Source organism: Stegodyphus dumicola, chromosome 3, assembly GCF_044657685.1.
Source record: "Stegodyphus dumicola isolate Sdum_Otavi_A_Nest chromosome 3, ASM4465768v1".
NCBI classification, from domain to species: Eukaryota; Metazoa; Arthropoda; class Arachnida; order Araneae; family Eresidae; genus Stegodyphus; species Stegodyphus dumicola.
Window position 1 is genome coordinate 237537314 of NC_140770.1, and position 27660 is coordinate 237564973.

The 27660-nt window shown below is 34.9% G+C and overlaps 1 protein-coding gene across 1 annotated transcript in view; it reads right to left on the reverse strand.

Annotated features, from left to right (window-relative positions):
- Eip63F-1 (Ecdysone-induced protein 63F 1) overlaps positions 1-22126 on the reverse strand; it is a 122702-nt gene extending 100576 nt beyond the window's left edge. Inside the window, exon 1 of the mRNA XM_085813943.1 lies at positions 22109-22126. The gene's annotated coding sequence lies outside the window, so the exon portion shown is untranslated. The remainder of the gene's footprint in view (positions 1-22108) is intronic.
- Between the last annotated feature and the right edge of the window lie 5534 nt (positions 22127-27660).

The window sequence follows — 27660 nt, forward strand, 5'->3', positions numbered from 1 at the left end:
TTTCTATCATTTTCCATATGTTTTATTATATAAATATTCTCATCAAGTTTCTTCTTATTTATTCAGCATCTGGAATCAGTGACCTTTGTACAACTAGCCACGTGGTCTATACAAGTACTGTCGTAGCATAGTCTGCTGTCTCTCACCTACAGTGTGTTGTGTTATGAAGTTCGTGTTCTTTCACATGTTCAAACGTCTTTCTTTTTAGACTGCTTTCTATCATAAGTTTTACATTTGCATAAGCAAGGCATCTCCTCTTCTTTCACCACACGTCTGTTTCACCTCTATCTCGTTTATGGAACCCAGATCTCATAACTGTACAAAATCAGACCCGCCCACTGAAGTGTAAGTTTAACTGTGCTAAATGCTAACACAGGCAAATTTGCGAATAATCTTAATATCATGAAATCTAAGAAAGTATCAAGCTGTATTAGTGGAAAGCAGGAAATAAGTTGATGTTTCTCGTTCATTATAATATTGTTCTCATCGCATTTCAGCATATATGGCTTTTGACTAAAGCTGATGAATTACTAGTTAATAAGCCGGTATTCACAAGGCAGTTTATATACAGCTGGACAAATATACAAATTAAGTTAATATGGCGCAGCTGCAACCCTTTGTTAGGTATAGTGGTTCTGTTCTCGTTGTGGTAGAAGCCAATTTATTCTAGCAAGGCGTTTTTTTTTTTTTTAATCGGACAACGGAAGAAGATATTTTTGACATTCTTGATTATTTTACTATTTACTATCACATAGATCGAGAGACGTTCTTAGCAGTTTTCACTGACGGTGCAGGATTTATGGTCGACAATCATACTTGTGTTTTTTCTCAGATCAAGAAGTTAGCAAAACAAGGAAAGTTTATTCACTGTAATCTCAATACGGAAATCCATTCCTCAGAAAACATCCAAATTACGTGAAAATAGTATTGATAGATACAGTAAGGAATGACCAGATTTCCTTTAGCTGTATCCCTGGAACAGTTCATTTGCCACAGGAAGACATACAAAATAAATTTCCAAAGGACACTGTGTACATTTTTTTTTTCTTTGTACATTAGAACAAAAATTTTGATCTCTCTGTATAATATAATAGACTGTATAATGTAATCGTGAATTTAGAACATATTTATTGATTCGTTTTGACAATGCAGGTTAATTTTTTGTTAAGTTTATTACAAAGGCTAAATAAGCTGTTACGCAGCTCATTGTCAAGGTAGAGAGACAAACATATTTCATTGTTCACGAAAAAGTTTTAAAGATGGAATTACTACTTTATAACGTTGCGCGCCTCCAACTTGCACGCAACCAAGAGGTGACTGTGAAAACTTGTATAAAAGATAGAGCCTTGTGAAGGGTTTAAGTCCCTTTTTATTCAACGTAATAAATTACAATTGCGTCCTCTTGACGCTTACAGACGGTGCCAACTCGGCAGTCAAATAAAAATAATAACCTGAAAAGAAAGTAAAGACAAGATTCTAACTAAGAGGCTCTCTAAAATAACTAACTCACCGCGTTTTACAATACCGCTGCTAATTCAGCAGACTTGAAGCTCACTGGAACGATTACCACTACTTCCCGCCAAGCACATAGGCCGCAACGCGGGGTTCTTCAATTCTCGCTAACTACCTCCGCGCTCGTGCAGTAAGAATATCACACACCGAACTTGTTTCCTTCCTATTTAAATCATAATACTTCCGCTGATAATTTGAATGCTTGCGCGTTCTACTCAAATTTACATATTCTGGCATTGGCAGTTCCAGGGGAAAGTAAGGCTTGACAGGAAAGATAGTTTAAACTTAAAATAAATGTTAGTTAAAATAAATATAAACCCTACATTTGCCGCTGCCAGAATTTGGAAAACTTGGAAGCAGGTCCTACAAACGACCTGTTGTAAGTTTCTCTAATTCTGAACTAACTGGCGAGAACCTCGTTTACACAAAAAAATCTTATGTAACAATTATATACTAAAATTCTGTTGCTCGTTATAACTTTCTTCTTACAGCAACTTTTCCGGGACTTCATCAATCAATCTTGGTCTTTCCTTCCAGCATCTGGTTATTCCTTCCAGCATCTGGAAGGAATAAGTATCAGTATCTTTCTAAATACATTATAATTTACACTTTCTTGACACAATAAATTTTTGTTTTTAAATGATTCGTTTTTCTTAGTTATTGCTTACTTCACATTCATTCAATTTTTCAAGCATTAATTTAACTTTACCCTGGCTCTCCACCGTGTGTGGTGTCAAACGGGAATATTCGTGTTTTAGTCTTACAACACTTCCCCTAACCACCATGATTTGTTAGAATTCAACGACCAAATAGACACGCCTTACTCGACATTCTACAACTCAATGAGCTACTTTAATATTCTTAAAAATTCAAATGTAGGTGGAGAACCCTACAAAACACATTCATTCTAACTTCCCCCTCATTCATCTTTAAACATGCAGGCTTTTGCTCTAAAGCATGACTTTATCTACAATTTACTACTTAAATTTTGACTTCATTGCTTTTAAGCATTCACTTTTAGCATCTACAATTTTATGCTTCTAGACTAAATTCTACTTTTATATAACATTCAAGTATTTACGTACATTTACAAAATTTTAATACATATGATTTTTACAATTTACCATAAAATGAATAAGAGAAAATAAATTTTTACTTTACTCATTCTTCGCCAAGCTGGCGGCACTGAAACTAAAATTCTTATTAATACAAGAATACGAAGTTATTTTTATCTTCGGCCAAATTTTGGCTTTAACATAACAGAATTAGTCTTTCGACCAACAGAAAATGCTTGTTTTTAGCTTTTACACTTAAAGAAAATAATACTTTTGCCTTAGCTAAATAAAGTAAAACAAAACTAAGTCTCAACCGAGACATATTGACTTTCGTCAAAACATAGAACTTATGCATAACATTTCGGAACAACAGAGAAAAAAAATTTATAGAAGGTTTTAACTTATCTTTGAGTTTTCGATGCTTGAAACTCCGTCATCCGTTTTTGGCAGAATTGATCCCAAGTTAGAGGTTTCATGGATGTCAATCTTCTCCTTATTGATCTCCGAGTGTCGTCCACGTTGCTTTTTCTTTTGCGTCCTCTACATGCTGGCCTCTTGGCGGAGTAATCGTCTGGTTGTTGGCATTTCCGTTTCTGCCTGGGACGGCTGGTCTTGACGTCCTCCGGTCTGGAGTCCTTCTTGAATTTCTTCTGTTCCTCGTATTTTTGTGCCTCCTGCTGGCGTTTCAGTTTCCGGAACGGCGGCCTTGCTGGCGCCTGACTCTGTGGCCGTGTGCGCGTTCTCCTTGATGTGTAATTTCTCCTGCTATCCTTTGTAGGTGGTGTTTTTCTCTTTACCACGGTTTCTTTACCCGGTGCATCTGTATTTTTGTTTTTCTTAAACGCTGGAGTTTGAAAATTATTTTTTCTTTTTGATACCGACGTCCGGGTTGTAGAAGTGCTAGGTCTCTCTTCAGTTCTCTGTTTCTTGGGTGGTGGAATAGTTGTCTCTGGCCCTTCTATTTCGTTTAGACTTGAGTCCTGCAAGAAACTTTTAAGGATTTCAAAATCATTTGGATTATAGTATTTTTTCACCTGGTCGGGACTTGCTTTACAGATTTCCCCTCTCTCGTTCTTAAGATATAAGACTACTCCTTTGATTTCCTGAATTACATAGGGGCCTTCAAACTTTGGAGCTAGCTTTGCCATAAAATTGTCTGGGGCACTTGATAAAGAAAATTTCCGCTTCAATACTTTATCCCCAACTTTAAAATCTGCTTCACGGCGTTTTCTATCATAATAAATTTTCTGTCTATTTCTTGCCGTATCCGAGGTTTTAAGCGCCTGATCAATGAGCTTTTGCACATCTTGTTGTTTAAACTCCTGCTCTCTTTGTTGCACAGAGAATAATTTATCTAAAGGCGTAATTAACTTTCTGCCTAAAAATAATTCTGCTGGAGTTTTTCCCGTAGTATCATGATGTGCCGTTCTTAAAGCATAAGCTAATTCATTTATGTAGCCATCCCAGCGCTTGTGATGTGTGCTAACGTAACTGCGAATTATTTTTACAATGTTTTTATTAACTCTTTCTGCTATGTTAGCCTGTGGTCTATACGGAACCATTTTGATATGGCGTATGCCAAGTCCATTGCATATGTTTTCAAATATTTGACTAATGAATTGTTTTCCGTTATCGCTAATGACTTTTATCGGTGCACCGTATTTTAAAATGTATCTGTGTAAGAATGCATCTGCGACTGTTTTGGCTGACGCGCGTTTAAGTGGAACAATTTCTATCCATTTTGAAAAATGATCTACTATTACTAAAAGAAAACGATTTTTATTTAACTCGCTCTGGGGGAAGGGACCAAGAAGATCTATGCCTAAAATTTCATTCGGAAATGTAGCGCGAATGCATTTTAAGTACCCGGCCGGGCTGTAATTAATATCATTTATTAACTGACATTGATTGCAGGACCTGACATACGCCGTTACTATTTTGTATAATTGCGGGAAATATACCGCCTAGCGTACCCTTTTTATAGTCTTTCTGACCCCGAGGTGGCCCGCTGTTTTTTCTTCGTGCAACTCCTTCAAAATGCTTAATCGAAGCGAGGCTGGGATGACTGGCTTATACTCAAGATTTTCGTTTGTTGTTTTCGTATAGAATAATAAATTATCTATTATTTCATAGTTTTTTGCTCTATTTCTTATCGCATCGATATCTGTATGCTCAAAGCTTTCGGGGTCTTTCAAATAAGCATAGATATTTCCAAATTCAGGATCAGCTTTCAGTTCAGTAATAACCGTATCTCTAGAATCTAAAATTTTTGAAGTCAACACAGCGCATTTAAGTTCATTTCCTTCATCGTCCAGTTTTATACGAGAAAGTGCGTCAGCTACATTGTTTTCCTTACCCGGTTTATATTTTATTGTGATATTATATTCTTGGAGTTTTAAAGCCCATCTTATTAACCTGGGCGTTAGGTTTTTTCCCGAGTAAAGTCTACCAACAGCCGCATGATCCGAAAAGACTGTTACTGGCGATTTGCCGAAATAAACTCGAAATTTGTGTACAGACATTAATACGGCTAATGTTTCTCTTTCTGTAGCTGTATAATTCCTTTGTGTCTGATTCAACGTTTTACTAAAAAATGCCAGCGGATGGTTATTTTGCATAAGAACCGCACCCACCGCATAATCTGACGCATCTGCTGCAATTTCCAGGTTTTCGTCCCCCTCAGGGAATTTTAAAACAGGGGCATTAATAAGCGCTTCTTTTAATCTTTCAAAAGCTGTGTTAGCTTCCGCTGTCCACGTAAACTTAGCCCTTTTTCTTTTGATTACTAAGAGTGGTTCAACAATATTAGCGAAATCTTTTATGAAAGATCGATAGTAAGAACATAATCCAAGGAAAGATGAAAGTTTCTTGGCGGTGTTGGGCGGTGGGAAATTCTTAATAGCTTTTATTTTTGAATCTTGCGTTTCTATACCCTTTTGCGAAATTTTATAACCGAGATATTTAAGTTCTTTAGTTGCGAACTTGCATTTTGAGGCGTTAATTGTAAGACTGGCCTCTTTTAATAATTTAAAAACTTGTTCGAGGTCATTAATGTGTTGTTCCAACGTACTACTCGTTATGATTATATCATCTAGATAAATTAGATTTTCCTAGGACAGGCTTTAGAACAATGTCCATAGCTCTCTGGAATGTTGATGGGGCCCCACACAACCCAAAGGGCATGCGTAAAAATGCATAAGTGCCCGATTTTGTTATAAACGCGGTTTTATGTATATCTTCGGGTCTCATAGCTATTTGATAGTAGCCAGACGTTAAGTCCAAAGTAGACATATATCTTGTCGATTTGATCTGTCTAATGATCTCGTCTATAACCGGCAAAGGGTAAACTGGAAATTTGGTAATACTATTTAGTTTTCTGTAATCAATAGCAAACCTCCAAGCCCTTTTATCCGAAGGAGGAAACTCGTTCTTTTTCCTACATAGTACGACTGGACTCGCGTACTCACTATTTATGGGCGTTATTATTTTATTCTTTAACATCTCCTGAATATGTTCTTCGATGATTAGGTCTTTTTGTTTATCATAACGATACGGTTTAGTCCTACAAGGTTTTTCGGCATTTAATTGAATCTTGTGAGTCACGATTTAGCAGTTTCCTGGTTTTTCTGAAAACAAATGAGAAAAATTACTCACCACTTGCTGTATTGCTTTACTTTCATGGTCATTCAGATGGCTAAGGTCCACTTCAGGTGTCTCCACAGGTTCCACCACCCTCTGGTCCATCTCCAACACCACGGAACTATCTTGAAAATTTAATTTGGCCCTCGCGGCCCTTAAAAAGTCCATACCTAAAATAAGAGAGTGTTGTAGGTCTTTCACCACAAAAATTAATACTTTGAGATTTTCCTCTTTTACCTGTAAGTTTAATGATAATTTCCCGATGCAGTGACATGTTTTTCCTTGCGCCGCTATAATTTCCGTATTTTTGGTTTTAAATAGTCGTATCCTATAAAAATTCTTTTTGAAGAACTTTTCACTCATAAAATTTCCTTCTGCTCCTGTATCGATGAGGGCTTCTACTGGTACATCGCCAACCAGGACTTGTATAATTGGTAGCTGTGAGTTTTTTACGATGACCGTGTTTAAATGTCTATTTGAGGGTTTTTTTAAAACTTCCGGGGTCTGGACCCTCCCTTTCACAGGCCCCTCTACTCGTTTAAAGCTTTCTTTTCAATCTGTGTCTTCTGGGTACGCGGATGTCTATTTTCAAATTTTCTTTTTGTGCCTTGACCTTCGAGTTTCGATGCGTTAGCTTGATAGTTCTTTCCCCCATACGAGCGATTTCCATTTCTGGTTTCCTCCTTCCTTCGGGTACTTTGAGAATATGTTTCCCCTCTCGCTTTTTCCGCTATTCTGCGATTTTGAAACTTCACCCCCAATTCGAAAAGTTCCTGCAATGTGCTTGGGTTTCTAATTTCAAAGTAGTCTTGGACAGCGGGTAACAATCTTGGTAATATTATTTCAATTATCTCCGCATCGGGTTTCTTTCCATACAGCATATCCGTTAGCTTGATTTTTCGTAGAATAAAGTCCGTCAATTCTGCTGTATCCCGTTGATAGAAACTATATAGCTCGGCTTCCAGCCGTGCGCGATCTTTCACTATGGAGAAGGCCTTTACTAACGATTTTTTGAAATTTTCAAATGTATATGTCTGGCTTGCAAATTCTTCTAATAAAAATTTACCTATATTTTTCCACCATAGCGCGGCCTGTCCTCTTAGTGCTGATGTAGCGATGGCAACTTTTTGTCTTTCAGGCACAGGGTAGAGCTGAAAGTGGTTTTCTAGACCTTCGAGAAATACCGCCACCGAATTTTTTCCGTCGAAATGGACGTTTGGCTTGATTGATGCTCTCAAAGTCTGGACCAGGTATCCAAATCCTTCTAACTGCGTTGTCATTTCTTGGTGTTGTCCAGCGGCTTCCATCCAGTTTTCGGCCATTTCAGTTCGATAAGTGTTCGGGCGCCAATATAACGTTGCGCGCCTCCAACTTGCACGCAACCAAGAGGTGACTGTGAAAACTTGTATAAAAGATAGAGCCTTGTGAAGGGTTTAAGTCCCTTTTTATTCAACGTAATAAATTACAATTGCGTCCTCTTGACGCTTACAGACGGTGCCAACTCGGCAGTCAAATAAAAATAATAACCTGAAAAGAAAGTAAAGACAAGATTCTAACTACGAGGCTCTCTAAAATAACTAACTCACCGCGTTTTACAATACCGCTGCTAATTCAGCAGACTTGAAGCTCACTGGAACGATTACCACTACTTCCCGCCAAGCACATAGGCCGCAACGCGGGGTTCTTCAATTCTCGCTAACTACCTCTGCGCTCGTGCAGTAAGAATATCACACACCGAACTTGTTTCCTTCCTATTTAAATCATAATACTTCCGCTGATAATTTGAATGCTTGCGCGTTCTACTCAAATTTACATATTCTGGCATTGGCAGTTCCAGGGGAAAGTAAGGCTTGACAGGAAAGATAGTTTAAACTTAAAATAAATGTTAGTTAAAATAAATATAAACCCTACAACTTTAACAAAAGAAATAAATGGATAACAGTTATTCTTTCTGCTATTAGAAAATGACATGGAAGGAAATGGGTTTCATAGTTTTGCTGTCAATAACTTAAAAGAGCACTGCCTATGTTGTTAAAAAAATTTCCGAATTTTTCTGAGGATTACCAGATTAAATTTTTAATCTGCAGTGAAAAACTTTCAGATTTGTAGTTAATAAAAAAAGGAAAGACCTAAGAAAAGTTTGAGCTATGGAAATACAGATTGCAACTATCAAATAAAATCTGCGTATTATATTCACTGCGGTAGGAAGCTCATTATGTCTTTTTCAACAAGGTAGCATCTACGCAAAGTAGTTTATCATCCACTGTGAACCTGAAAAATAAGTACTAGAGTAGGTTAAATTGAGAGCAAAAGCCATTTTCGAATGCTGAACTGGATAACTAAGCATCACTAGATGCAGGATCACCCCAATCATTGAAAATCTTTGAGGATTTTACAGAAGATAATATCACGATAATATATATTACACACTGTTCACCAGCAGAATATTATGCTACTAACTTCATGTAAATTATATTTGTTTTGTTCTCGTTATAATAAATTGTTGTCGTATTCATACGTATAGTATATGAAATTACCCACGTCACCTTCATGTTAAATATATAACCCACCTTACGATGGATCTACGACAGTAAGAAAATCTTTGGATCGAAGAATGTAAAGAAAAGAATGTAAAGAAAGAAAGATTTGAGGCAGGGACAAATGGTTTGTTTTAACAATCCTCGATGTCTCAAGGGTTTCAAACGTTATTTGACTTATAATGTCCAATAAAGAAGGTGAATAAAAAAAATACATATATAAAAGTGCTCAGGAGGTCCAAAAATTTGCCCGCTATATCCAACAACGCAAGGAACTACGGAAAAGAATCTCAGCCATGATATGCGGAAGCCTCCGTTGATACGCGCAGGCCCTAAAATATGTTTATATTATGAAACTGACTCCGGACTTAAGCAAACAGAAGGAGATGTGCATAATAATTTCTGCAAATTCAATGACAAGTCTCTGAATTCCTCCTTGCAGGAATTTCTCGTACTAGCAGAAACCTGCAAACCTGTACTTCGAAGTATTGAGCGAAAAGATCCAGCGGTTTTTACAAATGCAACTTGCTCATCTTGTAGCATGAGACGGCTTGGTGTGTCGTTCTAGCGCCTGTTTGAATCATTTGAGCTCAGGAGCAAAGATAAGGTAAAAATTAAAAGTTCTGTATTATCAGAATAAAGTTCTGTCACAAATGGTAAAAGGCGAAATAGATAAATTATCAATGTCTAGATATGGTAAAAGGTAGCTATTCCATTAAGATCAATTAAGTCCACTTCCAAGCTCTTAAAAATATCAGTCATCTATCTTTCTGCTCAAAAAATGGCGGTAAAAGCGCAGAATAGGCTGCATCAACAAAGTTCAGTAGACGGAGCTGTGTGACGTCCATAAAATGGGTGGGACTAAGTTTGTGACGTCCGCATTTACACTACGCGTACTTTCTATTTTCTCTTAAAAATAACAATAATAAATTGTTTATTATTGAAAATTAATATCAAATTCTTTACTTTTAATTTACATTTATAACATTTAAGCTTAGGCGTTACTGATAATAAGTACAATAAATTGTTTATATTTAAAATTACCATGATACAGTAAGCGAATTCTACCAATTAATAAAACGATAAACAACGTCGCAGTCTCTAATACTTGTAGAGCTTCAATATTTTCAAAGATTTTTATTAAAGCATTTATACAAATGAAAAAAAGATTTTTTTAATTTAAATTCATATTGTAGAACATTTCAATTTTATCATTTTTACAAATTACCTTCTTGCTATGTAACGACATAATTCCTTACATACCAATAATTAGACAATTTTCATTATTTTCTAAAAATTTTAAACTTTACATTAATAAAACAAGAAGGCAAACTAGAATTCTACGCATTAATAAATAAAAAAATCTGATTTTTCAGAATAAAAGGAAAAAAAATACTACAAACTTGGAACACTAAGTAATGCTTCACATACGCACACACACACACACATATTATCAATGAACTCATATTACCAAGTACAATTACCATACCAAACACTACGTATTAAAATATGAGGTAAACGTTACTTAAAGGCTTAAAGTTTACAGTTTTGCCACTGTTGAGTAGATCGTCAGGCTATCGATATATATCGTAAGTCGGAAAGCGTTATAAACATATCAAAACCAAAAAATTAAAAATACAATTTAAATCAAAAATGATGTCTTAAATATAATTAACAATTAAAACAACAATACAAATTTAAAATAGACAAACGATATGTTAAGCATTGCACATAAATAAAGTTACATTACTTCTCGGCATCACACACAACCACGTTTTCCCTTATACACAGCGATCAGTATTCCCTCGAAAAACATCAAAGAATTCCACAAACTCGGTGACCATCTGCTCATCCATCTATTTTCACTTAAAAGAAAAATCAGAGAATTGCTCAAACTCAACATTGCGCACCCCATTGGCTTTGCCCATGTGCACATCGATCTATTTTCAATTAAAAAACATCCCAGAATTGCACAAACTCGGCATCGCGCACAACCTCGGCATTGCGCACAACCTCGGCATTGCGCACCACATTGGCTTTGCCCATGTGCACATCAATCTATTTTCACTTGAAAAAATCCCAGAGTTGCACAAATTCGGCATCGCGCACAACCTCGGCATTGCGTACCAAATTTGCTTTGCCCATGTGCACATCGATATATTTTCACTTAAAAAAATCCCAGAGTTGCACAAACTCGGCATCACGCACAACCTCGGCTTTGCGTACCACATTGGCTTTGCCCATGTGCACATCGATCTATTTTCACTTAAAAAACATCCCAAAACTGCACAAAGTCGGCATCGCGCACAACCTCGGCATGGCGCACCACATTGGCTTTGCCCATGTGCACATCGATCTATTTCCACTTAAAAAAATCCCACAATTCCACAAACTCGGCATCGCGCACAGCCTCGGCATTGCGTACCAAATTGGCTTTGCCCATGTGCACATCGATCTATTTTCACTTAAAAAAATACCAGAATTGCACAAACTCGGCATCGCGCACAACCTCGGCATTGCTCACCACATTGGCTTTGCCCATGTGCACATCGATCTATTTTCACTTAAAAAAATCCCAGAGTTGCACAAACTCGGCATCGCGCACAACCTCGGCATTGCGCACCACATTGGCTTTGCTCGTGTGCACATCGATCTATTTTCACTTAAAAAAAATCCCAGAATTGCACAAACTCGGCATCGCGCACAACCTCGGCATTGCGCACCACATTGGCGTTGCCCATGTGCACATTGATCTATTTTTACTTAAAAAAATCAGACATTGAATAAACTCTCCATTGCTTATATACTCAGAAATCTGCTTTCACTTAAAGAAATCAGAGAACTGCAGAAACTCGCACGTAACCAACTCCATTGATTCGAGTTGCAAAAAAATGTGTCCAGAAAAATGATTCAAAACAAAAATTAAGCTGCCAGAATAAAGCAACTACCGAACATCCAAACTGCCATATTAGAAAAGCACCCAATATTTTACTTAAGTCAATAATAATAAATGAAACTTACCTTCAGCCCTCTCCTTTTTCACAATATATGGCTTTGATCTCACTGAGAAATATATGGATCAATTGGCTGGCGTCGGATTTCTTGTGTTTCCTTCTGAAAATGTATTCTGCCAGATAGGAATCAAATTGTCCTTTTGACTTACTAGAGCCACGGAAACTTCTTTTGATTGCTGCCCAAGTTCCCTCAATACTATTGGTATGAGCACCTGTTTCTGGATCTTTGAAACGCAAGCTATGATTGACTTTCAAGTGAGCATACCCTTCGAACTCGAGACAGTCGTACTCTTTCCAACAATCCGATATAGCAATCGATCCTGGCAGAACATTTTCGTTAATGATTTCTAGAAATGTTTTGGCACCTCTGTTTTCAACAACTCTAAAGACGCATTTATCTGTCCCTCTCTCAACCAAACCAAAAACCCATCTTCCTTCGACTCTTTTCCCTCTATAATACTTTTGCTTGCCAAACTTGCTTTCGCCGGTTTCGACAATCACGTCTTCCCCACCCAACATCACATTCTCCTTCAAACATAACTCCATGCATACTTCCCTACAAAAGCTTTTTTAATCTGTCACCGTATTTTTAGCAATATGTAATTCCGTTCGTATACAATCATTCCCGCACTTACCCAACCACATATAGATAACTCGCAAAACATCATCACATGCTCAATTTACTCTTCGCAATCCAGGAATTCTTTCGAATAGACCTTGAAATTCGATGCCTACATTCGCCTCCAATAACTCTACACATCCACTCAAAATCGTCTATACTGTTTTTTCGCTCTACTAGTTTCATATTTGTTCCACAAATTGGGCACTTATACGATATTGCAATCAAACCTTTCTCCATACACCACTCAACAACGCTCTTTTTACCTCTTCGCGCCAACTGATTAAAAAAATCCAGATTCAGATACTCATCCATTCTGCAGTAAGCATCGATTTTGACACACTCATCAATAATCAAAACATTCTTTAAGCAAAAGAATTCTTTTCTGTATTTTCAGAAGTTACCGTTATAATTTCTAATTCACGCATTCAATATTTTCAATCGCTTGGTAATGATCGTTTTCAATCGTTTGGTATCTTAATAATACATTTGTGAGAGATAATTCGTTGCGTTAAATGCTAACACTACCACACAACACACAAAAGTAGATTTATAATTTAAAAAATCTCGCGCAGAGCATTATAAACCTACCATTTCAACTCAGTTAAAATATAATACGTTTTCTTTAAATATGAAGCTATAGCATACTTGTAACTTGTTCTTAAGAAGAGGCGTAAACAATATTACGCCATAAAAAGGCGTGTCCAAGCATAAGAGAAGTAAACACAGCATCGACTGATGCAGCCTATTCTGCGATTTAGCCAAAAAGGGCTACCATATTCCCATGATTTTGCTTCTTGCGAATGTTTCCTGTGAGAATACCTAAAGAAGCAAATGAGCTAATACGAAATAAAACTTTACAAATTTGTTTAAATAAAAATTGATGTGAGAAAATATTCCAGGTAAATAATCGAATGAGGCCATTTGTCCGCTCAAACACTTATTTAAAACAGAGTATGGCAATAAATAGTACTCAACTTTCTCACAAATAAACTCTTGCTGGTGCAGACGCAGTAGCCAGCCGATGACTCATCTCCAAAGATGAGTATAAAGAAGAATTCTATTCCCGAGTTAAACTGCAACAGAATTATTTCATCTAACCAGAGCCAAACTGAAAACAAAGTACTTCAAAGGAATGAAAATATCCCCTGATGGTCAGCGAAGTTATAATTCCTGCCCTCGCAGTCTGGTACAAAACTTTCTCCAGCATACATCTTTGACTGTCTTGCCACACTGGCTGTGCTCTTCAGAATTGATTTTAACCTCCGAATTGCCAGCTCCTATATTCTTAGAGGATCGTCGACTTCGACTGTTTTTAGATGCTTTTTGCCCTATCTGACCTTTCTGCACTACCTTTGGACAAGACAGCAACGACAGAGTATTTAATTGTGATTTTATCAAAATTCAAATCCAAAAACAGTTACTTTTTACAGAACAGTATCGTTTTAAATTTAGTCGCATAGATTATAATTCAACATGCATATATATTTTCGCCCTTGTATTTGCATAGGATATTGTTAAGGATTTTGTATTTATTTAGCTATTTTTAGTAGAATTTGTAATTAAAATTGTTTTATATCCCCGTGCAATGCAGCACGAAACTTATCTGAAGAGAAAGCTCGGCCGGAAAAATTAAAATCCAGGAGCACGCGCAATTAACATTTTAATAAATAGATATCTCGTAATTGTACACTTTTGTTATCCAGAAAAATCGACAAAATACCAGAATGTTCTCGTCCAGGATTAAAAAGCTTATAAAAACCGAATCAAAACACCTAATTTCAGTTGTTTATTTAGTGTTTTTTTTTTTTTTTTATTGTAGCGAATTCACAGTGAGATCGGATTACTTTCTCTGTGTTTTTTGAATCAAGTTCTATTTAACGTTTTAGTAGCTTAAAATATAACTACTGTGAGATATTGCGATATTGTACGAATATCTCTGACGAAATTTCAGCATTTTGTTTTATTTCTTGGAATAAGAATAAATTTCACTAACTTTTTATCGACTTGTGCATTCAATCCATTGCGAACTCGTACGCACGCAACACTTTTTGGTATCAGAAGTAGGATTGTATTGCCCGGGACATACAGTCCTTTCGAAGGGGGCAGTGTTTCTAACTTTGTATTTGATTTGATTTGTATTTAGTATTTTATTTAAGTTACTAATCGCAATTATTGTTTTTTTATTGTAATGTAATGTTTATTGTTGCATTGACGCCTTAGTTGTAAGTTTGGCTTCCTTTCCAGGGATTGTACTGCCCGGGACGTGCAATCCTTGGGAAGGGGCAGTGTTACGGTTTTTGTATTTATTTAGCTAGCTTTTGTAGAATTTGTAATTAAAATTGTTTTATATTCCCGTGCAATGGAGCACGAGACTTATTTGAAGAGAAAGTTATGCCGGAAAAATTAAAATACAGGAGACGCGCATTTAACATTTTAATAAATAGATATCTCGTAACTGTACTCTTTTGCTATCCAGAAAAATCGAGAAAATACCAGAATATTCCCACATAGCACAAAAACATCCATGGGATATCCTCAGGATGTTGCTCGCGATATATGTGCCCATCCTCAGGACATCCCGGAATATCCCCCGAACCTCCTAAACATGTCCTCCTGAGTGCTTAATGTCACAGCATATCCTCAGGACATCCTAAGTCCCATCGACAGCGTACGGGATGTTGTTAGGATCTGAAATCCTACTTACTACATTCTTAGGGTATCCCGGGATATTCCACTAACCTCTTAAACACATCCCATTATACCCTCAGAACATCCTATCTACATTCCATCGACAGCGTATGGGATGTTATTAGGATTTAAAGTCTTACTTACTACATCCTCAGGATATCCCGTATTATCCCAGTTTCCTCCTAAACTCATTTTCCCGAGTGCTTAATATCACATCCCAGTATATCCTTAGGACATCCTTTCTAGGTCCCACCAGCAGTATATGGGATGTTATCAGGATTTGAAATACTAGTTATTATATCCCGGAGTATCCCTTTAACCTCTCAAAATACATAATCCCGACTGCTTAATGTCACATCCAAGTATATACCCAGGAATCTTCTTTACATTCCAGTGACAGTGTTCTCGTGCAGGAGCTTATAAAAACCGAATCAAAACATAGCGAATTCGCGGTGAGATCGGATTAGCTTTCTCTGTGTTTTTTTTAATCGAGTTCTATTTAACGTTTTAGTAGTTTAAAATATAACTACTGTGAGATATTGTGATATTGTACGAATATCTCTGACGAAATTTCAGCATTTTGTTTTATTTCTTGGGATAATATTAAATTTCATTAACTTTTTATCGACTTGTGCATTCAATCCATTACGAACCTGTACACACGCAACAATATTATGTACTTAACTTTTGAAACCTTATTTTTTTGTGATATGAACATTTTAATAAAATGGATATGTGGAATTTATATGAATCTTTAATTATTAATTTTATATATACGTAAATTTTTATATGTGGAAATTACTAGTTTCGGAAAGAGTAACAAATATATTTAAACAGAGGTGAAGAGACATTTTTTGTTCAGAAAGTTCAATGACCTAATGTCAGTCAGTTAAAAACAAAACGTTTAATTTGATGGATATGTATTTAACTTTGCGATAAGTTAATTACTCATTTATTTATTTTATGTGTGTGTTTCCCCGAAATTTTGCTTTCTTGAGATATAGGAATTTCTTAACTGATAATTAATTAACCTCTTGAGATTCGAAATTCCCTTTTGAAAATTTTCTAGAATTTTTATTGAAAAAAAAACTGCTTAGTTATAAAAATATATTTGTTTTTAATAAGGAAAAAACAGAAGTAAGCAGACGGGAAAATCCTTTAAAATGAAATAGAAAAAAAATTCACTGGTTTTTATATATATTTTATTTTTAACAGAACAAATTTTTTATTTGTTTTAAAGTTATTGAACTCTTTTTATTAAAAAAAGCTTTTCAATACGCAAAACAGACTCTTGATTTACTTGTTAAACTGATCCTTTTTTTAGACACAAGAATTCCCAAAATGGAGAAGCTCCGCTGGATTTGCATTCACATCGATTTTATGCAAATTAGTGCATTTTGTCACCAAAATATTAAACTTAGTTTGCATGATGCTGTTATAAATATTGATTTCCTTCCATAATGAATTGAGTTCAGTCCTTAATTAGTGAACTAATAATTTTCATTCTTCAACAAAACTCTCGTCACAGTTCTTTGTGATAGCGAAAAGAATATATCGCATTCAGTTGCAGTTTGTTAACAAAATTCCTGCCCTTTTAAAGCAATTATATTCAGGGCTGTTGCCATATTATTCTACGAATCTCTGTCAAACGCACTGCGTCAAAACCACTCAATTTAAATGTCGTAATCTGAGAGTTCATTTCCCAAATAATCCAACATTCTTTTGATACTATTTTATGTTAAATGATCAAATTAATACCATACCAAGATGCTAAATTCGAATGCAAAATTTAGTGGAAAGAAAAAGCTTTGAGATCTGGGAAATCATAATTTATCAAATATGTGGAAATGAGCTTTGTTTTTTTAATTTCTCAATTTTTTCTTATATTGAAAATCCCCACACACACACAAAAAAAAAAACAAAATATTTCTGTATTGTGACTCGATATTTCTCGTTACTGGTTTCTTGAAACACCCTCGCTAACTACGATAAAATTTAGAATAGAGAAAACGTTCTTATGCAGAATACGAATTTGAATTCCTGCCATCTGTAAATATTTAGAAGCTGGGCGAAGAGCCAGAAGAAAGTGTCTTTTTTAATTAAGGTCAACACGTTCCAAGATTTCATCACACTAGTTGTAAAAAAAGTATTGATGGGACGATGACTTGCTCTTTTCGAGTCTGCAAGCATGAAAAGACTGAACCGATGGTAATCAGTTATTTAAAAACACAGGCGAAAGCTTAAGAATAAGAATGAGTACTAAATTATGTTCAACAAAGCTATTATTATTAAGGAAAGAGAGCCTAGAAACTTTCAGAAGAGCAAAGCAAAATTTATAGCATCAGAAATAGAAATTTATACTTTCAATAAACAACCGGCTTAAAATGTTAAAAATAAATTAGTAATACCTCTGTCTTATTAACGAATGGCAATGAATAAAATCTTTTAATCATAAAATTCAGTATTAACATATGTCAGAGTCATTAATTCGCAACAGAACTTGTTTCTTCCAAAGATTAACTTCTTTTAATAATACAGACTCGCTAATTCAAAAATTTTTAAAATCTGAAGTGCTGAAATCAAAAAATTACTTTTTTAATACATGAATTACTTTTTTAATAGTTTTCAATCAATATTAGTTTTTGATATTTTTTTAATTACTTTGATTTCTGCCATTTTTCTTTTGAGAATTTTTTTATTATACTCAATATAGTACTAATTCATGTAAAGACTTCTAATTAGTCGATTATCAAAAATATTTAACAGCATTGTCCTAGCTCAGACCCACTGTACTTAAAAAACACTAATCATAAGACAATAAGTTTCTACAACTTCATCAGCTTCAGTTTTCGTTATGAAATATCACTAGTCTGTAATATAACATAATTGTAATTAATGAAGCAATTTCTTTATGAATTATTTCGTAATGCAAATAATTTAGATTTGATATTCTAAGCTACTTAGAACGTTCCAGATTTCAAAACTACATACAATTTATTGATCAGGATTAGAAAATACCAAACCGATCTGAATCTAAGACAATGTTTTTCTCTTAAGACTCATTTCTGAAAATTCAAGCGCCTTATATCAGCACCCTAACATTTTAAAAAGCAAATTAAAACAGTTTATTATTTTGTCTTAAGTGGTACATTAAAGAAGCATATTTATCTAGTTTTGCCTTTAAAATAGTATTTAGAATGTTAAATTATTTTTTTTTCTTTGAAATACTATCATCACATCATGTTCATAAATACGAGGTCATTGGTATATTAATTACGAACGAAAAACAATAAACAATAAACATAGTAGAAGGTGCTTTACGAAGATATGGAAACATTTTATTTTTAAAGCAATTTCTGGAATTCTAAACTTTCGGGAATAGGTGAATTTATATTCAAATTATAGAGTTCCATTTATTTTTACAAAAATTATTTTATTTTGTGACCCTTTCCTGAATTCTCTTATTTCTCTCGCGTTTTTTCGCCAGGATTTAAATGAGTTAGCGCCTTATATCTCGTTAGGATGAACGAGAGTATTTAAACTGTTAAGGCCAGTTTACATCTGTCAGAGCCGCTCGTAGCGAGTCGCTCGTCCGTGCGTTTCGAACCGAGTGAACGGACTTGTACTCTGATAGATTGTTTACACCAATCAGAGTGGACTGACAACTCGCCTCCGTTTGTTTACGAAATGGATACCGACGTGGCAGCTGCAGGAAAGAATATGCATTGAACATACATAGATGTTCTTTGGCTGCAGTGCTTGAAGTCTGGGAAGCAGTTTCAAACGAATTAATTTCTGCTCTTGCGAGAGGAAAAAGAAAAGGAGAAGAAAAGGAAATGGGTACGTGACTGGGTAGCTTGCCGCGATGAATTAGGAGTATCAAATGAACTATTAAATGAATTTCGGACGAGAATGTCCAAAGTTACAAAAACGTTATTGCATATCAGATAGAAGAATTTAAACAAAACTCAGTTTGAGAGAAGTTATTTAGTCAACTGTGGTTACTGAAATTCAAATTAACGAAGTTTTTCTACTATATACAACTGTTTATTTACATCTAATTAATCATTTACAAAATAATGTAAAAGTAATAATGTGTTTTATTATTTATTAATAGAGAGAATATATTTATTCATCCAGAATCCACAGAATCAATAGCTCTCTGTGCATGTAATTAATTATGCAGAGTTCTGACTGGAACTGTGTTATTTCTAGAGAAGAATGCAAAATTAACACATAAAATATTTATTCAAAGCAACGGCAGAAGTAAAATATATAATATCTACCTAATTATTCAGAAAATCTTAAATAAATAAGTAGCAAAAAACTTAGGAGCATTACATATATTACCACAGGTAAAAGAATATGTATATTATGGCATAGTTCCAACAGGAAGATATTTATCTCAAATTCTTACTTTTGGATCCTACTTAAATTGTGTTTCTGGACAACACACAAAGTGATATCAACAAAATTAATAATGGTTAAATATAGTGATTATATTTTACTTTTAAAATGCTAAAACGGATAGTTTAAGAAGATTAGAATTCATTTAGCATAATTTGTATAAGCCTTAATACACCTTCAGTACACATCCAAGCTGAACATGTTTCACATCCAAGCTGAATTTTAACGAATTATAGCACAGAATGCTTTTATACAAAGCAAGAAATTTAAATAGCCACAATAAAACAGATCTATTTATTTTTTTCATAATTTCATTTTTATTTTTATAGTTTATAATATCATATATTTATTGCATCATCATGTAGGATGCTTGTAGAAAAACGAATATAAGCTCACATAACTATAGAAGTATGCAACATCTTAATGAAGCAGTGAAGTGTTCCCTAAAACACTTCATAAGATGCGTATGCATTAAAAAGTGCCATGGTTTGGCTATCGCTTTACATCTCGGCATTATAGAACTCACTATCACGACGTCCCTGCGAACGCTGCTCGGACTAAATGCCCGGATAGATTTCCAACAGGTTCAAAGTAGAAACGGAAGCGCTGACTCATCTCCCCTACGTTTCTACTCCGTCGAAGTGAGCGTTTACACTGTCAAAGTAATCGTAACGAGCGACTCGTTCCGAGCCGCTCTGACAGGTGTAAACTGACCTTTAGAGCGAAAAGGTTAAACACAGCATGATTTCGCTATTGTGAGCGCACGTTGTTAGTTGCTACCAGCTATTAACCTTAATATTGGCTACGCATTCTTGCCGCCAAGATATTATCCTGCTGGCGTTTTCTGAGTCAGCCTGTATGTAGTCTGGCACTAATCTTTACCTTTAAATTGAGTGTTGTTCTCATCACAAGTGATCGACGTTTTATAAGCATGTAAGTCTGTGCCATCTGTTAAATATTTTGTATTCAATGAAAGGGTCTTTTACACCCTTACCTGGATGCGTTCATCTTCAAGGCTGTGCCAGAATTCGCAAGGATCACACTTAAGTAGACCTAGTCACATTTTATGATAGCCAAGAAAACCAAATCTTACAAACTTATTTTCATGTTAGAAGTATATAAAAGATTCCAAGATATTAAAGTTATTAGAGTTATTCGGAAAATAGATTGGGCAAATTGAATGTCTATTTGATGCAAAGGCATAGATTTATCATTTTCAATATTTACACCTGATTAAGTTTTAACGACTACGTATGATAATGTAAAATTAATAATATGATAATATAAAATCTCTATAACTCAGATTTTTCTTCTCAAAAATATTTAATTAAATTTGTTCTGTATGGATTATTTGATTATGGCATATCACACCAGAGCTATCTGCTTCAAGGAAGGAATATCTTAAAATGCAACAATATTTTATACTGTATACGTTTTAGTAGCATAGTGTAATAAAAAGTGTTGTAATGTGGAGAATAAGCTTATTTAATGTTGGTAGTAGTTACTTACATAATTTATAAATTAAACTTAACCATAAATATGTATGTTAGCACGAATATCCTGTTTAACATATCTTTCGGTATCATCTGCTATTTCACGTAGCCGCGATGGTTCTTAGAATGTATTATCCTCGTATACGAGGACGCTACTGTACTATCATGGCGGTAGAAATCTCTGTTCTATTTTTATTGCTTATTATGTTGAAAATACTGTTCGAAAGACGTATGGAGACAAGCAAAAGCGAAACAAAACATTCAAAGATTAAATAATTGATGAATGACAAGTGAAAAAATATTCAAAGAATTCCAAGTATATTTTGATTTTTTTTTAAATACTACCTTAGGTTGTGTGTATAACTTAGCTTTATAAGATTATTATTACTAGAGTTCCATAATTATTTCGTAGCATCCCAAATTCTGCGCTCTGTATCAAATTTCTGAAAGGGACACTCGTCAAAAATATCGCTTGAAGTAGAAATTAGCTTTAGAGTACACTAAAATGCATAAAAGTATTTCATCTGGACATTGTCTGAAGTTTTGAAATAAAAAAACATCACCCCAAGCTTGCCAGACCTATATATGGAAATCATTGTTATAACGCCTGACTGAGATTTTACTTCTGCTAGCAATTTACAGTTAGTTATGCATAAAATAGCGTCCATATGATAACAACAACAGTGAAAAATTGATGAAATTTTCAAAAACTTTTCTAACTATTTTTCAATATTTGCAGCAAAATTCGAAAAGGATAAGGATAAGAAGTGATGATTTTAAACAGTTTTATACAAAATAAATAACTAAATTATTCTTAAAGTTGTTTCAAAATAGGAATTTTTAGCACACACATTTAATGTTCTCATAACTTTAAAATCTTACTTTTACGATTAAATTTTCATTGCTTGAGGTATTTAGAGGCTAATAAATAATCTTTTCTGTAGCTCAGTATTATATTTATCAAGGAAGAAGATTCATCACAGAGAAAATACATATGAGAGTCAAATAAAATATAAAATCAGCATTCAATTTAAATAAATATAAACTTTGCGAGATTAAGTAATTTTTAAGATTATTCACGAAGTTGAATCCGATTTCACCGAAAATTTCTCTACTTTTATCAAGAAAAGAACCCTCTTACCTGAACTCGAGCTCAATAACAGGTCATGAAGTAATCATAAACCTTCCTATATTAGTAATCCTTATGAGGCCTGACGCAAGGGAAGTTGTTTTGAATTTGAAGGTGGAGAAGGTCTTGAAAATGGAGCTAATATTTAGCTTGAAGTTTTCGAGGGGTATGTTTAACTTGGCAACATTAGGATAAAAAAATGCTTCAGATAGGAGAGAGATTTGTGAAGCTGGCAGAAATCCATATTTACAGAGGTTAAAATTCAGTGAACAAGACACGGAAACACCAGATTTTATATCGCATCTAAACGGACTAAGCTATTTTGGCGGTTTTAACTAATTGGATTAAACTATTCGTTTTCACAGTTCTCATTAAAAGTTTAAAACGTTGCATAATTCGAATTAATAGTTTAAATAATTGATTGTGAGAAGTGTCTACCGGCGTCATGAAAATATGAACAGTTTTTGAAAAGAAAGCTCAGAAATTTTATTACGTCACTAAACAAATTATGAAATTGAACAACTAAATGAGCATAAAATTTAGAATTAAACAAAACAAAATTATTTAGTTTTCAGATCCTTCAACAGTGCTGCATTCAGAATAAAAAAAGATGTATTTCAGAAAGTAATGGTAAATATCTTTTGTTACTGATGCTATATCTTGAGTTGTTTCATCAATATCCACCCAAGTGTTAAATTCCTCACTATTCATGTTAGTTGGAGATGTTGCTTTTAGTTCTTTAACACCTTCTTATTTCACCATTGAGTAAAAAGGTTGCCATGTTTAAAACAGTTCTGTATTGCATTTTAATGAAATGCGACAACAAAACATGCTAGCTAACGAAACGCATCAAAAACGCTAATTCATTTGCATTTATATCCATGTCATCTGTGTTTAACACACATTTCATGGTGATGATGTTCTTTCATCACTGCTATAATACCTTAACCACAAGGCTGAATTATGGCTGTGATACTTGTTGGCTTCATTATACAAGATAATCACAAAAAAACTTACTAAATATATAAACCCCTAGCGACTTAACCGGTCAAACAATCGAAATGAAATTCCAGATACCGTTATTTGAAGGCATGCGCTTGAAATGATATAAAATAACAGAGCTCTTACAGTTACGGTTACAGTGAAATAATTTCGAAATTTTCGAATAGCAGCATTTACTTTTTTCCTGCTCAAATTTATCAGCGTATTGAAAACCGATAGACCGTTGAAATGATACATGTATGACGAAAATTACCGGAGCAAAACATTTGCAGAGAAAAGCATTAAGAAGGACCAATGATAATACAAGAGATGCGTGGGAAAAAAAAAAAAAAACATTTTTACTAGAATTACAATTTTTCAACGTACTCACCTTCGCGCAAAGATTCACTTCTATTAATTTCTTCTTATTCATTTACTGGAAGTTCGATTCGGATTGCAGTTGATACTTCCAAAATCTCGGATTCCAGACGTTCTTAAAGAACTACATAGCAATCCGACCGGAGGCTACTTCGGCATTATGAAGACTTTGCATAGATTCCGAGAGTGCTTCTACTGAAGGGCTAATGTGCAAAAATGTACCAAACTTGTGATGTCTGTACGTGCCGAAAAGGACCGAGGGGAAGCTGCAACTTTGCAGTGCAGGAGGCGCCTTTTTAACACACAGTCTTCGATACCCTGGGAGCTTTGCCACGATCTCCTGATGCCAACAAATACAACCTTATTGTCATTGGTTACTTTACAAAGTTTCCTGACGTGTATCCTGTCTGTGATCAAGAGGGTGTCACGGTAGCAGAGATAATGATACATCATTCGATATCCAAGATTTGGTGTGCCTCTTCAGTTACATTCCGGTCAAGAAAGGAATATCATCTCGGCTGTAATTAAAGAACTATATAAACGACTCAACATAGACAAAACACGAACAATGTCTTTAGATCCACAGTCAGACGGCATTGCAGAGAGATTTAATCGAATTATTATTAGCAAGCTCTCGCTGATGGTTTTCAGAAGCCAATTGAACTGGAATCAGAAGTTACGTCTGTTCTTAGTGGCCTATCGCACTTCTGTTCACGAGACTATCGGCTACTTCCCATCCCAAATGCTCTTCGGTCGTGACCTTCGTCTGCCTCGTAATCTGTTAATTGGTCGCCTTCCAGATGCAACTTAATCGCTGAGGAGTACTTTTAGGATTTATCGAGCTGAGGATTGTCGTAAATATTAAAGCCTCTGTCAGTTTGTAAAATTCATCTTCACATTCTTTTGACCACAAGAGCGTGTGCTTGCTCTCTGTCAGCTTGTAAATGAGTCTTGCGATGACCTCTTGTAGTAACGCCAAAGCGTTAAGAATCTTCTCAGCCGATGAGCATTTTCGGAGCGTCCCCAATCTTTTGACAGTCGACACATTTTCTGAATCCGTACGCATACTTTTGGTAGAAATGATGTGTCCGAGGTAACTCATTTAGAGTCTAAACAATTTGCATTTGAAAGGACTTTACATTAGATTTGCTTTCTTCAATTTCTGAAGCACTTACATTATATCTCCTAAATGCTCTTCAAAACTTTTCCCAACCATGATGATATCATCCAAGTATATCAAACAGGCTTCGTAGGCTTGTCAGCACGGTCTCCATAAGACATTGGAATCTTGCGGAGCATTGCATAATCCAAACGGTATCACCTTGAACTGCCAAAGCCTTTGTCTAATAGTAAATGCCGTCTTTTCTCGGCCGTCAGTGTATATCTCTAACTGCCAATATCCACTCCTTAAATCAAGCATTGAAAACCACTTCCTTCCAGACCATGTGTCCAGAATGTTGCTAATTCTAGGAAGAAAAAGCTATCTTTCTTTGTGAGGTCGTTCAGCCGGCGATAGTCAACACAGAATCTAATTGAACCAATCTTCTTTCTGACCAGGACGGAGAGACAAAAAAACTCGCCTCTAAAGGCTCAATAACATCGTTTTCCTGCATGTTCTTTAGAAGTTTTCCTTCAGCAAAGGCTGTCATCAGTAGTCTTAGTCTTTCATCCATCGCTCTTGTCACCGTATATTCAGTCACACTTCTGATGCCAAAAATTTTTGCTTGTTATCCGTACTTATTCGCAATGGACTGAATGCATACAGAACTGATGATACCTCAATGAAATTTTTCCAAAAACATTTTACAGTTTTGGATGTTTTAACACAAAAGTATTCATGCAGCTCTTCTCGCTATAACAAAGCGCAGCCATTTACTACTCTGAACACTGAACACAAGGTAATAGAAAAAGCCTGAAATGTGTAAGTTCTCGCAGTGACCTCTCAATACTTTGAGCTAAAACCTGAACTAAACTGAGAATCTCCTTAAACACCCCTCCACAGAAAAATTTTCAGTACCTTCGGACACACAAAGTAGACAGATGTTGCCTTCGATTTCTCGAAACTGTTGGCATACACAGTTACAGTTACATAGGTTCGGATGCAGTTATATTTACACAGGGATCAGACTTAATCTCCCAAAACCATCGCCAGCTAGGTGATGTTCAATGGTTTCTATAAACTTATTTTTTCAGCGATGCTTCGTTTCGTGAGATCTTTCATATTAAATTATAAGAGAGATAGGTACTTTTCCGTTTGGCCGGCGCAAATCTCGCCAAGCAGACTTTATTGGCGACAACATACAGTATACACATAAAAAATATTTAAAAAAATGTTAATTCTAAGAATTCTTTTTTTGAAGGCATAAACATTTTAATATCGCTTAAAATTTTATAAAAAGCCAATAAATAAAGACAGTAAATTTGTAAAAAGACATTAATTTAAGAATTTACTATGCTTTCATGGTTCAACATCTTGATTCGCCGGTTCATATCACGTGACCCCAAGCGATCTCATCTCACGTAAACTACTCTACAAAAATCTAATGCTCGCAATAATTATCTACATTAATTTCAAGTTAAATCTTAATTTGGAACACAAGTTTAAATGCAAGAAATATATCAATTCGTACGAATAGCTTACTCAGAAATTATGTAAAGCTGCAGTGCTTTACTTCGCTAATGCATTCTCGTTAGAATTGATGAATTTAACCCTTGACTTACATTTTCTATATTTTCGGCTTCGGGTAAGCGCTGTGATTGCATCCTGATCGACTTAATTACCGAAAATGGCCTTAGACATAAAACTGAACTATCTGATAAAAATTCTATGTAATTATATGCCACTATTGAAAGAAACAATCAATCTGATAAGAAAAAGCTGCGACTTGTTTTGAAAATGAGGCGTAAAAGGTTACCAGCGAGAATATTCCGTTTGGCATCGGTTGTACCATTATTGGCGACTTTATCGCTTGCGCCGGCAAAACGGAAAAGTACCGAGAGATACTACAATTTATATATAATTTCACTAAAATTATTTACAAAACTCGTAATAGTATATTCATTATAACAAGCTGCAAAGGATTCTGAACAGGGATATAATAGCAATAATCACCTTGCTTATTAAATTTTAGTAACTACTAAAATATGGTTATTTTAATGTATATTAATAATATTAGCAGTAAATATATAAATTAAAATTCTAACTTTAATTTGCGGTAGTCTCTTAACTCTATTTTATTTCCCTTTTCTGTCTTAAAAGGAGTAACTGATTATCACAAATTCCTCTAAACTGTGCCATTTTACAATTACTCTGTATCAAGATACGAGTCTTGCATAAAGCTAATGATGCAAATACTTAGATAACACTTCAGCCAATAATGATTTTAAGTTTGGGAACTGAAAATCCCAAACCTAAGATTAACAAATCAAAATAAAGTTATATTACACCCAAATCATTCTGAATCGAGTGTTCGTCTCAGATATATCACATTCTTACTCTCACTTGCTGTCTTGCCAACACTGCCGCTTATTGTTTGTATTATTATGATGATGTAAATAGATTCAAATGTGATTAAGAACTAGCAGGCAGATTGCACCAGGTTAAGTTGTATACATTTATGTCAAGAACTGATTTGTCCAGAAATAAAAGTGCTGAATCGTCTATGATTGTAAATACTTCTTTTCACATCTGTATGTCAATATCTAGATTTACAATCTGAAATTATTACTTATACAGACAAATATATATATATATTAGATATACAAAGTAATTCAATATATATTAGATATACAAAGTAATTCAAAACTAAAAGAACAAACTTCGGGAAGAATTACAGTACATCCAGACGACTCGGAATCCTATAACAATCCAAAGTCAGAAATGCAGTCCTGATGAAATTGGGGGTTGTTAGGTGCTGTTGCAGGAAAATTAGCAACAACCACTGGCAAAGGTATTAAAATGGAAAATATGAATACATTGTGATCCATGGGCACCGCATGAAATCTCCGATGTTTTGAAATACATCAGGTATCCATTGGACATTCATGGTAACTAAAAAGATGAGTCATTTTAAAATGCTCAGTGCATTTAAAACATCCAAGATTCCATGCCTTCATCAGAAGTAAAGCCAGGACTTTTGTTGTGGTCTTTAACTGTTAGTTTGCGATCACAATAAATTCCAACAATTTTTTTTATCTACTACCTC